Raw genomic sequence first — 15,266 nt, 5'->3', positions numbered from 1 at the left:
TATTTTCTGTAATACATTAATAGTGTTGTTCCATTTTAATGAACGATGCTGCAGATAATACATGTTTTTATTGTGTTTACTCTGTGACACAGTTCACAGCTGGACTTGTGATTCTGTGTCAAAATTTCAGGGATGACGTGCAGAGTTAAATGCCATTAATTAAAATAAGAAAGAGGAATGATTATACCTTTGAAAGGTTTTATTTAACACAAAGTAAAACCAATGTGTCATTTTTAACTGCACTAAACACATTTAAGTAAAATTTGTCTGATGAAAAAAAGAAGCATTAGACACAACTAACAAAGGAACAGGCTCTGATCATTTCAACTCCAGTTTGTCATCAACTCTAGTTAAAATACTGTCTATTCAACCTTGTGATGGATCAATATTGAACAATATTTTAACTTCCTGACACCATTTTTAAAACGTGGACCTGAGCGTCGAGCCATTTGGAGACATCTCTTGTCTCCTAACATCCCATGAACTGACACATTTTAATATTGCAGCAAGAATTTCTTGTTCAAGTTCAGAAGAAGTTGGTTTTCAAAGATTTTTGAGTCCAGTCTGGCTCTTTTGGGAGAGAATCTGTCCTGCTGTACTGAGCAGTGTTTCAATAAGGCCATGGGTGGAGCATATCTTCTGGCTGACTCTCCGCAGTGTAAACCATTTTGGGTGTGTTAGCGGTGCTGTAGATGCACCCAGCTCAATTACACATATACTAGAATATATGTCATTGGTCCAGCTCTTCTTGAAGGTGGGTCTAACGTTATCTGTCCACTTTGCAGTGATTCAATGGACCAACTCCCCTCTCACCATTAGTTACTTTCAAACAAATAAATAAAAAAAAACACAACATGAATGTAATTTGTAATGCAATGCATTATAAAAATGTAGTGTAGTAGAAAGTACAGATACTTATTGTAAAATGTAAATGAGTAAATGTCGAAAGTACCCACGTTTAACTCTACTTAAGTTAAGTACAGATACTTGAAAAATGTACTTAAGTACAGTAACAAAGTACAAGTACTTGTACTTAGTTACATCCCACCACTGCCAGACACTAACAGCCTCTTTTCGGCAGGACACACCCTTATTTCACCTCACAGCTTCGAGTGTGAAGTAGCTGTGACCCCTAGTGTACTATGAGGGACCATACATTAATGGCTGCTCTCCCTTGTATGACGTTTGCGATAAGTAATTGATCTGATAACATTTTAGACTGAGGAATTTTAGGCTGATTCTAGACTAGAAAGCTACTTAGATGCTGTTCATCAAATTCAAAAACTAAGCAAACAGTTTGTAAAACCTCCCAAGAAATCTCAGAACCAAGCACATTTCTTTTCAGTGTTCAGATAACAAGCAAGACCAAAAAGATGTTCAAGCCAAAGAATCCAATACCTCATGATTGTCATGCTTTAATCACAAAATTTTCCATAATGTTACATTTCTAGCTTCCAAAAACCCACAGCAGCACAAGGCAAGGTACTTCAAAATGTAGTTAAAATGAATAAAATAAAAATCTGGAAACAAGAGTAAAACCCTAATTCCTCTATGTGTAGATGCACTACTCTCTTATAATAATTTCTTGTAATAGGCCTAACCTCCTAACTGTGCTGCCTCTGACAAATGATAAATACAACCTATTATTTTTAAATCAGATGAAGAGGTTCAAAAGGGCTGTTGCTACCTCAAAATCCATTCTGGATCGGCCTTTCTGGAAAAAAGGAAAATAATTCCTGCAACCTTTGTTGAAAATGGTCATCCATTGTAATTATCCATCCATCCATCCATTATCTTTACCCGTTTATTCCATTTTGGGTCACGGGGGTCGCTGGTGCCCATGTCCAGCAATCACTGTGCGAGGGGCGGGGGACACCCTGGACAGGTCTCCAGTCCATCACAGGGCCACATAGAGACAAACGAGACAAACAACCATTCACTCTCTCATTCACACCTAGAGACAATTTAGAGTTACCAATCAGCCTAACGTGCATGTTTTTGGTCTGTGGGAGGAAACCGGAGTACCCGGAGAAAACCCACGCATGCACGGAGAGAACATGCAAACTCCACCCAGAAAGGCCCCTGGACCGGGGTTTGAACCAGGGACCTGCTTGTTGAGAGGCAGCAGCTCTACCAGTTGCGCCACCGTGCTGCCCAATTGTAATTAATTTAATTCAATTAAATTTTTTTATATAGTGTAAATTCACAACAAAGTTGTTTCAGGGCACTGTACAGAAACATTCACATACATAGAAAAGACAATTAGTAAAGTTGTGTTTCTAAGGAAGCGAGCAGACTCGTTGAATCTTCACTTTGTCTCAGTCTTCCATCCTGAGCAAGCACAGTGGAGACAGTGGAAAGAAAAAACTCCCTTTTAACAGGAAGAAACCTCCAGCAGAACCAGGCTCAGGACAAGAGACCATCTGCTTTGACCGGCTGGTTTGAGAGGACAGGAAGGAGAGACAGACGAACACAGAATGGTAGGTCCAGGTATAGGTCCAGGTCCAGGTATAGGTCCAGGTGTATCTGAAAGACGAAAAAAAACCAACCACATGTTAAGGATAGAAAAAATAATTACAAATACAAAACAGGTTGAGCAGAGTAAGTAAAGACAGTAGCAGATTGAAAAGTGTGGTCAGTTTGTCCTCCAGCAGTCTAAGCCTATAGCAGCATAACTAAGGGTCAGCTCAGGAAACCCAAGCCGACCATAACTATAGGATTTAGCAAAAAGGAAAGTCTTAATCCTAGTTTTAAAACTGGACAATGTGTCAGCCTCACGGACAAAAACTGGAAGTTGGTTCCACAAGAGAGGAGCCTGATAACTGGAAGCTCTGCCTGCCATTCTGTTTTTGGAAACTCTAGGAACCACAAGTAAACCTGCAGTCTGAGAGTGAAGTGCTCTGTTAGGAAAATATGGAACATTAAGATTTGTAATATAAAATGGATCTAGGTTGTTGAGAGCTTCGTAGGTTAGAAGTAAGATTTTGAATTCTATTCTGGATTTGACTGGGAGCCAATGGAGAGAAGCTAAAATTGGAGAAATATGATCTCTCCCAGTAACTCCAGTTAAGACTCTGGCAGCAGCATTTTGGATCAACTAAAGACGTTTTAAATACGTATTTGAAATGGTAGAAACTGTGTAATTGTTTAAAACCAGACCGGAAAATCTAAAAAAAAAATCAATTTTCATTCAAAAACTTGGTTAGTTGACTAAAAACTATTTTCTCCAAGAAGGGTCAAGTCCGGGTTTTTTAATTAATGGAGTTACCACTGCGTGTTTTAAAACATCAGGAACAACACCTATAGCCAAACTGCTGTTAATAATGGCAAGAACAGAGGGTCCAGTTGACGGTAGAACCTGTTTAAAATACGTTGCAGGGATGGGATCAGCAGGGGAGCCTGAGGGTTTCATGAGACCAACTACATCATTTAAAAATGAGAGTGAGATGGTTCAAAGTGACTGAAGACTGCAGAGCAGGGGACACAGACAGAGGGGTCAGCTGTGGAGTATGGAACCAGTGAACTAATCAACTCAACCTTGTCAACAAAATGCCTGATGAACTTATTCCAGGATATTAAACTTATTACAGTTATATTATACATGTGTTCATAATTGGCCAGAATTTCTGAATCAAGATCAGACTTCTTAAGTAAAGGTTTAATTACAGCAACCTTAAAGCACTGTGGGACATAACCATCCATTAACCATTCATTCACTTTAATAAATGGCTTTTCTATGTACGTGAATGTTACTGTGAAGAGCACTGAGACAACTTTGTTGTGATTTGGCGCTATATAAATAAACTGAATTTAATTTAATTAAAGACAAATTAAGTAGATTCAAAATGTGGACATTAATTAGTGGAAATACCTCTTTAAACAGTCTGGTTGGGATGGGATCTAGCAGGCATGTGGATGGTTTGGATGAGGTTATTATTTTTAACAATTCAGAGCTCAACAGGACAAAAACTGTCCAAACATAATTCAGGCTCTAGTGACATTTTTAAAGTTGCCTCATTTGCCAGGGGACTAGAGATAGTAGAAGGAAGGAAGGTTTGAATTTTCTCTCTAATTGAAATAATTTTATTTATAAAGAATCTCATGAAGTCATCACTACTTATAGTTGTAGGGACACATGGTTCAACAGAAATGGGACTTTTAATTAGTCTAGCAATATCCTGATGTATGCTCAATAATCCAGGTAGATGGTTTGAGAGAGGAGTAAAGGAGGCCATCTTTGTGAAAATAAACCGTCCATCATTAAACAGGGGTGGAGGCCTCCGGGTTCAACTGTCCCCCTCTTACAATGCTGTGATTGCTAGTATCACTCAGCCCTCTGTGAATAGTAAACAGCCATCAGTGTGCTAATGATCCATTGTTAGGCTGATGGTCCTTCTTGAGCATGTGATCAGCTGGTTTTGGTTGTCAGCAGCAAACTGGTTGATCCACTCTGAGAAGGTGCTATTTAAGAGACTGAGCTGAATACAGCACCTCAGACTGAGGAAGTCTCTCGGATGAGAGACGAAACATTTCTACTTTTTTTTTTGCTTTGTTATGTTTTTTGTGTTTTTGAATGTCCAGAGGACCAGATTGAACTTTTTTGGATAGTCTAGCAATAGTACTAAACATAAACCTAGTGTTATTTTTATTCTTCTCTATTAAAGATGAATAATGTAAAGTTCTAGCTTTACGGAGAGCTAATTCCAATCAATTCAATTCAATTCAGTTTATTTATATAGCACCAAATCACAACAATGTTGTCTCAGGGACTTTACAGAAACATTCACATAAAAGCCAATTAGTAAAGTTCTCTATCTAAGGAATCCAGCAGACAAGATGAATCTTGGCTTTGTTGCAGTCTCCCATCCTGAGCAAGCACATCAGGATCTTGATATATCAGAGACTTGATACATGTGATCTGGAGCCAGTCTTCTTAAAGGGCGATCATGTACTGCTGAGCTGTTCTTCATTACTTCATCTTCTGGGGTCCAAGATGGGGTAGAGGTTGTGCAGCTGACTTGGGACCAGAAAGCCCCAGATTAAATCCCCAGCCATTCCCACGTCGTGGAGTCTCTGAGCAAGACACCCAACCCCCAATTCCTCCCCGGGCGCTTACATAGCTGCCCACTGCTCCACCTGGGTGTAGCCCAGGTGTGATGGGTTGAATGCAGAAAACTAATTTTGCCATTGTATGGAAACATACAATGATGACAATCTTAGACTTCCCTTCTCATCATCTGTTCTTGTTTCTTTAGCTCTTCTACAGCCAGAATCTCCTCCCTTCAAATCTACAGATCTGGTACAAGTCTTCATGCCTTGACGTCCGCGTTTTCCTTCCACCCGTAACTGACTGGACCCGCTTTTCACTCTGCCATCTTGTCTTATTAAACTATTAAATTTATATGCGTGTGTGTGTGTCTCTCTCTCTCTCTCTGTGTATGTGTTAATACAGAGGAGCATATCTAGCTATTACAGTGTACTTGGGCCACTCAAAACAATCTTCAAAGCCTTGTGGAACCAACTTCCAGTTTCTGTCCGTGAGGCTGACACATTATCCAGTTTTAAGACTGGACTTAACACTTTCCTTTTGATAAATCCTATAGTTAGGGTCGGCTTGGGTTTCCTGAGTTGTCCCTTAGTTATGCTGCTATAGGCTTAGACTGTTGGAGGACAAACTGACTTTTTCACTCTGCTACTGTCTTTACTTACTCTGCTCAACCTGTTTTGTATTTGTAATTATTTTTTCTATCCTTTATGTGTTTTGGTCTTTCAGGTACATCTGGACCTATATCTATATAGATTCCAAGATGGCGCCGGTGTGTAGGGCTGCCCGTCTCTCGCTCTCTGCTTGTATTTTATTTTTGTTATTTTTACAATGGTTTGTGCAGTGTGCCAAGTCATATTTTCAGTATGATCGTCGGGCACTTTTGAAGCTCCGTACATTTGCTGAAATTCCCGCTGAGTTTTTGAACAGCGGCCAGCACTCTCCCCCACCGGTCCTGTCTGAGATTCCTGCGTTCCTTCTGCGTGACCCTGGCCTTTCTCCATGGAGGAAATGTCGCAGACGTCGTGGGAAGCGTGCAGGGATTTTGGTGAAACTGAGGCAAAGTGTGGATTATTCTATCAGGACTCGCTCTGGATCTGATCATCTCCTCTCTGACCCGTGGTGCTCCCGGGGCCCGGCTGCTGGCCAGCTGCCCGCGCGCTCAGTCCATGTAAACACCTGGAGTTGTTTACCTGTGCGCCGCACCAGCAGACCTGGAGGAGCCGTTCTTCATAACCTGCGCCCGCTGGCGCGCACGTCTCCCTCCACGGCTGTGCCTGTGTTGGACAATATCAGGATGTGTTTAATCAACGCAAGGTCTGTTTCCAACAAGACGTTTATCCTCAATGACTTTTTTAAAGATGAGGAGTTGGATTTTCTGTTTGTCACGGAATCTTGGATTTCTGATGGTGAGTCCAGCGCCTTGGTGGAACTACTACCCCCGGACTGTCTGTGTTTCAATGCCCCGCGGCCATCAGGTCGGCGCGGGGGGGATTATTAACAGTTGTTAAAGCAAACTTGGCCTGTAAACAGTTGTCCATCCCGGTGTCCCGCGCCAGCTTTGAACTAAGCGTCTTTGAACTCTGACACTGTCCTACGGTTCTATGCGCACTCGTCTATCGCCCACCTCGTTCTAAGGACTTCATAAATGAATTCTCTGACTTTTTGGCTGATATCACACAGAGATACACTCACTTTTTGCTTATTGGTGACTTTAATTTGCATGTGTGTTGTCAGGAGAAGCCCTTAGTGAAGGACTTTTTAGATTTATTGGACTCTTTTAATGTAGCTCAGCAGGTAAACGGTCCCACCCAAGAACACGGTCACACGCTGGACCTCGTTTTAACACGCGATGTCTCTGTTTCTAATTTGAAAATCGGTGACAATGTTTTTTCAGATCACATGCCTGTATTGTTTGACCTCACCCCCCCGTCCTACGGCTAAGACGTGCGTTCCTGCACATACGCGTTCCATTAACCGTTTCACTGCTGCTCGTTTTAATGAAGGTTTTAATTCTGAGAGGATCGGACAGTTCCCAGTGTCTCTTACCACTGAGGAGCTAACCTCTCAGTTCAACTCTGCCTGTTTAGATGTTCTGGACCGTGTTGCTCCCCTTAAAACCAGAAAAACGAAACTTAAATCAGAGCCTTGTCTGAATGACGTCACTCGAGCCGTTAGGCGGCAGTGTCGCAGAGCTGAACGAAGGTGGAGGAAGGACAGGCTGCTGGTTTCTTTTCAAATGTTAAGGGAGAGTTGGCGTCACTATCAGAAGACCGTTAAAGCTGCCAAATGTAAATTCTTCTCTGATTTAATTGTCTCCAACTCCCACAACCCCCGAGTTCTTTTCTCCACCCTGAACTCAGTTCTACACCTCAGTGAGCCTTCACCTCTGGAAGCCTCAACTGAGCTGTGTGAAAACTTCCTCCATTTCTTTTTAGAAAAAGTGGCAAACACCCGGGCACTCATTTCTCCACCAGCTCATGATCTGTCCATCCCATCTCAGTGTGTGGCTGTGTTTGACCACTTTGAGCCCATCTCTCTGTCCTCTCTGGAGCAGGTAATGTGCAGCATGAAGCCATCTGGTTCCCCCTTTGATGTGGTCCCCCCTCGACTACTAAAGGAAGTTTTTCCTACCCTGGGTCCTTTTATTCTCGCTATTCTGAATAGCAGTTTATCCTCAGGTGTGGTGCCAAAGACTTTTAAACATGCTGCTGTCCAGCCCCTCCTGAAAAAGCCTAACCTTGACCCCTCAGTCATGTCCAACTTCCGGCCTGTCTCCAGACTCCCTTCACCTCTAAACTACTGGAAAAAATTGTGGAGTCTCAGTTGAAACAGTTTTTGGGGGATCACGCTATCCTAGAGTTATTCCAATCTGGCTTCAAATCTCTCCATAGCACTGAAACTGCTCTACTGAAGGTTTTTAATGACATTTTCATATCCACAGACGCAGGTGATTCTGTGTTGCTTGTCCTATTGGACCTTACATCTGCTTTTGACACCATCGACCACAAGATCCTCATTTCTAGACTGGAGCAGTGGGTGGGCATCACAGGGTCAGCCCTTAAATGGTTTGGGTCCTACCTCTCTGACAGAACCTTCTGTGTCAATATCAAAGATTTTATTTCGGCATCGACAGCGCTCCAGTGGGGGGTACCACAGGGGTCCATCCTCGGTCCCCTTCTCTTTTCTTTATACCTGCTGCCACTAGGTGCTATCTTCCGCAAACACAACATACCCTTTCATTTCTACGCCGATGATTGCCAAATTTACTTCCCCCTGAGGCACAGAGGCACACGCTCTATTCAGCCTCTTCTTGACTGCCTGGCTGACATCCGGGACTGGATGGCTTTAAACTTCTTAAGCTTCAATGAGAAGAAGTCTGAAGTCATGCTGTTCCATCCCAGTGGCTCACTCATGAACCATGACATTGACCTTTTCTCTCTAGCCCCGCTAGAGAAACAAAAGGTCACTAATCTGGGGGTGATAATGGACCCGTCCTTAAAACTCAACAGTCACGTAAACATGATGGTCAAATCCTGTTTTTTTTTCAGCTGAGACGCCTGTCTAAGCTGAAGCCTATACTCTCCAAAAAGAACCTTGAGACAGTGATCCACGCCTTCATAACATCTAGGCTTGATTACTGCAATTCACTTCTGTTTGGAATCAGTCAGTCCTCCATTGCTCGTCTACAACTGGTCCAAATTGCTGCAGCCCGATTTTTAACTGGTACCGGCTATAGAGAGCACATCACGCCAGTTTTGGCCTCCCTGCACTGGCTACCCATTCACCTTTGGATCCAATTCAAAATTCTCATGTATGTTTTTAAATCACTGAACAGTTCCGCCCCATCCTATCTCACTGATCTTCTGCAGCCATATGTCCCACCGCGCTCTCTGAGGTCAGCAGACCAGATGCTTCTCTCAGTCCCAGAAACCCGTCGTAAGCTCAGAGGTGACAGGGCTTTCTCTGTTGCAGGTCCACGACTGTGGAATGAGTTGCCACTGAGTGTCCGGCAGGCTCCCACACTCTCAGTCTTTAAATCTCGCTTGAAGACCCACTTCTATTCTCTTGCCTTTAACACATTGTGATTTGTTTTGGTCCAGTCTGTTCTCTACACTGTTGGTCATTTTAGTTAGCTTCTGCTGCTATTTGTATCTGTATTTCTATTTTATGTTTTCCTGTCCGCTGTGCATGTTTGTTTTCTTTTGTACAGCACTTTGGTTGGCCTTGTTGCTGTTTTAAGTGCTCTATAAATAAATTGGTATGGTATGGTATATCTGGACCTACCATTCTGTGTCCGTCTGTCTCTCCTTCCTGTCCTCTCAAACCAGTCAAAGCAGATGGTCTCTTGTCCTGAGCCTGGTTCTGCTGGAGGTTTCTTCCTGTTAAAGGGAGTTTTTCTTTCCACTGTCTCCACTGTGCTTGCTCAGGATGGGAGACTGCAACGAAGCCAAGATTCAACTTGTCTGCTGGATTCCTTAGATAGAGAACTTTACTAATTGGCTTTTATGTGAATGTTCCTGTACAGTGCCCTGAGACAACTTTGCTGTGAATTGGTGCTATAAATATAAATTTAATTGAATTTTAAAATAAATCTAAATAATAAAGTCAAAAAGTTGAGGACAAAATTAAATTGTTTCAGAACTTTAATATCAGTCAGTAGTACTTTGTATTATGAGTTTTGTTGTTGTAATCATTGCTGTAAAGACAGCATCTTGATCAGGTTCAAGAAGATTTTTGTTATTTTACACACACAAAAGTACACCCATAACCCTCAAATAAAACACAAAAAACAGAATACAATTGAGTTTGAGAGTGCAGTGTGGTTTGATTCCTCACACTTAGTTTTGAATCACTATTGTGTCATTTGTTGCGTCATTTTTTTTTTTTTTTTGGTTTGTTTGTTTGTTTGTTTAAATAGCTTCACAGGGCTCAAATGAGCAGAAACCAATAATGTAAACTCAGACATGATAGTAAGTAAAGGAGCCGGCTTATTTACAAGAAATGGGGTTTGACCTCTGTGAACAGACAAATACAAATGGTTAGACCGGGCCAGGATATGGAGAAAAACATAAAAAGAGGACAGACTGAGCTTTACGATATAATTCTTGTTTTGCAGGTTTGGAGAAAGTAAAGTTCAAGAGACCAGGTAATTGCAGGTAAGCAGAAAAACTGTAGAGAGTGAGCAGGCAGGCAAGAACACGAGAGAGCTGATGTTCCAACCTTTAACTACAACAGGAACAGAGACAAGAGTAGAGATGGCGTTGAGCAGACTACAGAACCAGCAGGGCAGCAGAACGACGCACCAGGATCAAAAGGACCCCAGATTTACCCAAGGACCAACAAAGGTAATTAAACTTTGTTTTGTCATGAATTAGTCAAAACATTTAGTAGGACCAGCGACTAGCTGAGGGAGGCAATAGGGAAGGTTGCATTTCTAAACGAGTTTGGGAGCTGGGAACTGAAAAACGGCTGGCAGGGCCTCCATGGCCCAACATAAAACTTGGATGCCCTTGATTTTCTGCTTTTAAACTCAGTCAACACAGAGGTTGTTGTTTTTGGACCTGGGCATCTTAGGAATACATTTTGGAGTCTTTCACTTTCTCTGGACAACTTTAATTTGGCCTCCAGTTCTAAAGTAAAAAATCTTGGTGTTATTTTTGACCAGGACGTCTTTTAACTCACACATTAAAAAAGTTACCAGAACTGCTTTTTTTCCACCTGCATAATATCACTAAGATTAGAAAGATCTTGTCCAAAATGATGCAGAAAACCAGTCCATGCATTTATCACATCTAGGCTGGACTATTACAATTGTTTATTAGTTGGGTGTCTACAAACTTCTTTTAACAGTTTCATCAAAGTTCATGCTCAATAATCCAGGAGAGAAAATCCAGCAAAGTTAAGTCAGGTCCTCTGGACAGTTTCTTTGTGTTAAAACATTTCATCTTTCATCCAAGAGACTTCTTCAGTCTGAGGAGCCACAGCAAACTCAATCTTTTAAGTAGTGCACTCACATAGTGGGCCAACCAGTTTTATGGTGATAAAATGGTTTCTGCGGTCCACTCTCTCCCCCGCTGAGTAATTTGAGACAGCCATGGCCAAAGTGGTTCTAAACAAAAAAGTTCATGCTCAATAATCCAGTTGAGAAAATCCAACAAAATTAAGTCAGATCCTCTGGACAGTTTCTTTTTGTAGAGATATTTCATCTTCATCAGACTGAAACGAGTCAGCGGGGGAGAGGGCAGACTTCAGAAACCAGCTTATGACCTTCAAACTAGTTGGCCCACTTATGGGACTGAGTTTGTTGTGGCTCCCCAGACTGAAGAAGTATCTTGGATGAGCTCTAGCTATTTCAACACAAAGAAACCATCCAGAGGGCCTGACTTAACTTTGTTGGATTCTTTAAAAAGTCTTCATCTGATCCCAAATGTTGCTGCCAGAGTTTAAATGAGTTGGTAGGAGAAATATATTTCTCCAGTTTTAGCTTCTCTCCATTGGCTCCCTGTCATATTCCGAATAGAATTCAATTACTTCTGTAGTATGTCAGGACAGCTGTGCTGTGGACACACTACTAATTAATTATTCTTAAAGCTAGTTCAAGCACAAAGAATATTATTATTTTCTTTTTCGAGTTAAATTTCTGCCATGTGACCGAGATAACTGTGAGTGGATTGTTTAATCAGTGACATGAGACGCCATTTTATCTTTGACCCATCAGAATAAATGCGGTCATTTATTTAACAGAATCAAAGATAAGTCATATTTTTATTTATAGAGCATAATTTAAAACAGATAGACTGTTATCAAAGTGCTTAACACTAAGGGTAACACTGAGAAATAAAAAGCAGTAAGAATATACCTTAAAAAATTAAAACAACAGCATTAAAATGAAGACATGGAACAAGATATACTAAATCAACTCACACAGTATGAAACGCCAGAGAGAACAGATATGTTTTTAGCAGGGATTTGAACACAGGAAGGGAGGTGGCATGCCTAATGTTGGGGGGTAGGTTGTTCCACAGTTTGGGACCAATGACTGAAAACGCCCGATCTCCTCTGAGCTTCAGTCATGTTTTTGGAACAACCAAAAGCAGCTGATCGGATGATCTCAGAGCTCGAGAGGGAACATATGGTTCCAGTAGCTCAGAGAGGTAGATGGGTGCGAGGCCATTTAGACACTTATAGGTCAGGAGGAGAATTTTGAAATCAATCCTAGTTCTCACAGGAAGCCAGTGTAGGGAGGACAGAACTGGTGTGATGTGCTCATACCTCGGTGTACCAGTTAAAAGCCGAGCTGCAGCATTCTGGACGAGCTGTAGCCGTGAGATAGAGGCCTGGCTGACCCCAGCATACAGTGAATTACAATAGTCCAGGCAGGTTGTGATGAATGCATGGACTAGTGTCTCAAGGTCGGGTCTAGACAGCACTGGCTTGAGCTTAGCTACCTGCCGCAGTTGGAAGAAGCTTCTCTGAAGAACCGAACTGATCTGTTTGTCGAACTTAAAATCCGAGTCAAAAACCACTCCGAGGTTTTTAACAGAGTGCTTCAGAAAAGGCTGAAGGGAGTCCAGGTTCACAGGATAAGAGGCGGCAGCTGAGCTAGGGCTAAAGACAATGACTTCAGTCTTCTGGTCGTTAAAACTTAGAAAATTTGAAGCCATCCATGTCTTAATGTCGTCCAGACATTTGAGGAGAGGGTGGACGGAACAAGCACTGGCTGGTTTCAGTGGCAGGTAGATCTGACAGTCATCGGCGTAGCAATGGAATGGAATACCATGTTTTCTTAGGATCGACCCCAGCGGAAGCAGATAGAGCGAAAATAGAAGGGGTCCGAGAATCGAGCCCTGTGGGACACCGCAGGAAAGAGGCATTGAAGTGGATAGATTTTTACCCGCCTTCACACAAAAACTCCTGTCAGAGAGGTATGAGCGGAACCAGTCTAATGCAGCACCTGTAATCCCAACCCAGTGTTCAAGCCGAGAGATGAGGATACTGTGGTCAACAGTATCGAAAGCGGCAGTAAGATCGAGGAGTACAAGAGCCACAAAATGGCCAGAATCATTTGCTGTTAAAATGTCATTACAAACCCTAACCAAAGCTGTTTCGGTGCTGTGGAGCTGCTTGAAACCAGACTGAAAGACCTCAAAGATTTTGTTCTCAGTTAAAAACTGATTTAACTGAGTAAAAACTACTTTTTCCAGGATTTTGGACAGAAAGGGGAGTTTTGAGATTGGTCTGTAATTTGCGCAGGCTGAAGGGTCAAGACCAGGTTTCTTAATTAACGGTGTGACTACTGCATGTTTGAACGCCTCTGGGACCACGCTTGTAGCAATACTACTGTTTAGTATAGTTAGAACAGCAGGCCCAATCGCTGGTAGAACCTGTTTGAACAATGCTGCTGGGATGGGGTCCGATGGTGAACCAGATGGCTTCATGTGACTAGCAACTTTGTTTAACAATGGGAGTGTGATTGGTTTGAATTGCCTGAAAGTAGCAGAACACGAAACAAAAGCTGATGGGTCGACTACGGAGCGGGGGATGGAGGCCCTGATCAACTCCACTTTGTTCACAAAGAATTTAGTGAAGTCATTGCAGGTGTCAACAGAGGCCTCCATACATGAATACGAAGGGACATTTAGAATGGAATTTACTGTTGTGAATAGGGCGCGGGGGTTGTGTCTATTTGAGTTGATGAGTTGGGAGAAATAGTTGGTTTTTTTTCAGATTTGACAGTGTTCTGGTAATTTTTTAAACAGGTTTTGAGCAAAATGAAAGAAACCTGGAGTTGGTCCTTTTTCCACCTGCGCTCAGCTCTCCTGCACAGGCGTCTCGCTGCCCTGGTGGTCTCATTCATCCATGGGTACTGGGCTCACCTTGGTTTCCTGACTTTTAGTGGGGCCACCAGATCCAAGATCTTAGTGCAGGTCACATTGTGGTTACTAAGCAGCTCCTGAGCACCGACACAGGCAGAGGTTTCAGGTGTTGCAGCAGCAGTGGTAATAAGGGCAGAGGAAAAACGAGCAGCGGTTGAAGGGTTAAATATACGACAGGTCCTGGGTGGAGCGGGAGATTTAGAGACACGAGCAAGAGGTATTACAAATGAGATTGGTTTGTGATCAGACATGACAGCATCCCCAATTTCCAGATTTAACACAGAGACACCACAAGACAGAACAAAATCAAGAGTGTGACCCTGATGGTGTGTGGGACTGACAACATTTTGCATCAGGTTTAAAGAGTGGATCAGATTTAGAAAGTCCTGAACCAAAGGCTTTTCAGGGCAACAGACGTGCACATTGAAATCCCCTAGAATCAGTACACGGTCGTATTTTAACAGTATTGCAGTGAGAAAGACAGACAGTTCACTGATGAAGCCTGTGGAGGATTTGGGCGGTCGATAAAGCACCGCAATCAACATGGGGTTGGAGCGGCCCAGTTCAAAATGCAACAGTTCAAAGGTCTGAAGAGATAGTGTCTGTAACAGTCTGCATTTCTAGATTTTCTTAAAAACAGCCAACACTCCTCCACCTCTTCCAGATGACCTCGGGCAATTAAGAAAAGTACAATCAGCAGGCACAAGTTCAGAAAACACACTTGACTCACCCGGAGGAAGCCAAGTCTCCGTCAGAAACATGAAGTCCAGATTATTAGTGCAGAAAAAGTCGTTCATGATGTAGATGAACAGATGCTGAGAAATATTCATCAATTAAAACGGATTCTTCATTTTTCTGGACTGGATAAAACGTGCATTGAATTTAATGAAATGTAAACGTGAGACGTCATTTATCTTTGACCCATCAAAATGAATGCGGTCATTTATTTTACAGAATCAAAGTTTAACATCAAACATTTACATTAATTTGGCAAAATATGAAAACAACAACATAATTAATCAGCTTTTACAACCAGGAAACCATACGGCCATGGTTTTCCGTTGCTTCACCACAGACATTAATGAAAACATCTGGATTAATTGTCTAGCAGAAAGGAGAGTTTAAAGATGGAAAATTGAGATTTATCTTACAGAGAGATGTGTGAGGGAATTTATCTGTTTTAACCAGAACGTGCACGCTCCTTCGGAACTCAGCTTGTCCCACAGTACACTTTTGGTGAAGGTCGACTTTTACCTTTTCTGAAGATAGATCAGTTCCGGCGTGGAGTCTCACTTCCAACCACTGTTCAGCGTCTCAGTGAGAACAGCCAAATACCTCGAGAG

This window comes from Nematolebias whitei, chromosome 13 (genome assembly GCF_014905685.2).
Source record: "Nematolebias whitei isolate Nwh7 chromosome 13, NemWhi1, whole genome shotgun sequence".
Lineage (NCBI taxonomy): Eukaryota > Metazoa > Chordata > Actinopteri > Cyprinodontiformes > Rivulidae > Nematolebias > Nematolebias whitei.
The sequence above is the reverse complement of the archived record's forward strand: the minus strand, read 5'-3'. Positions refer to the sequence as shown.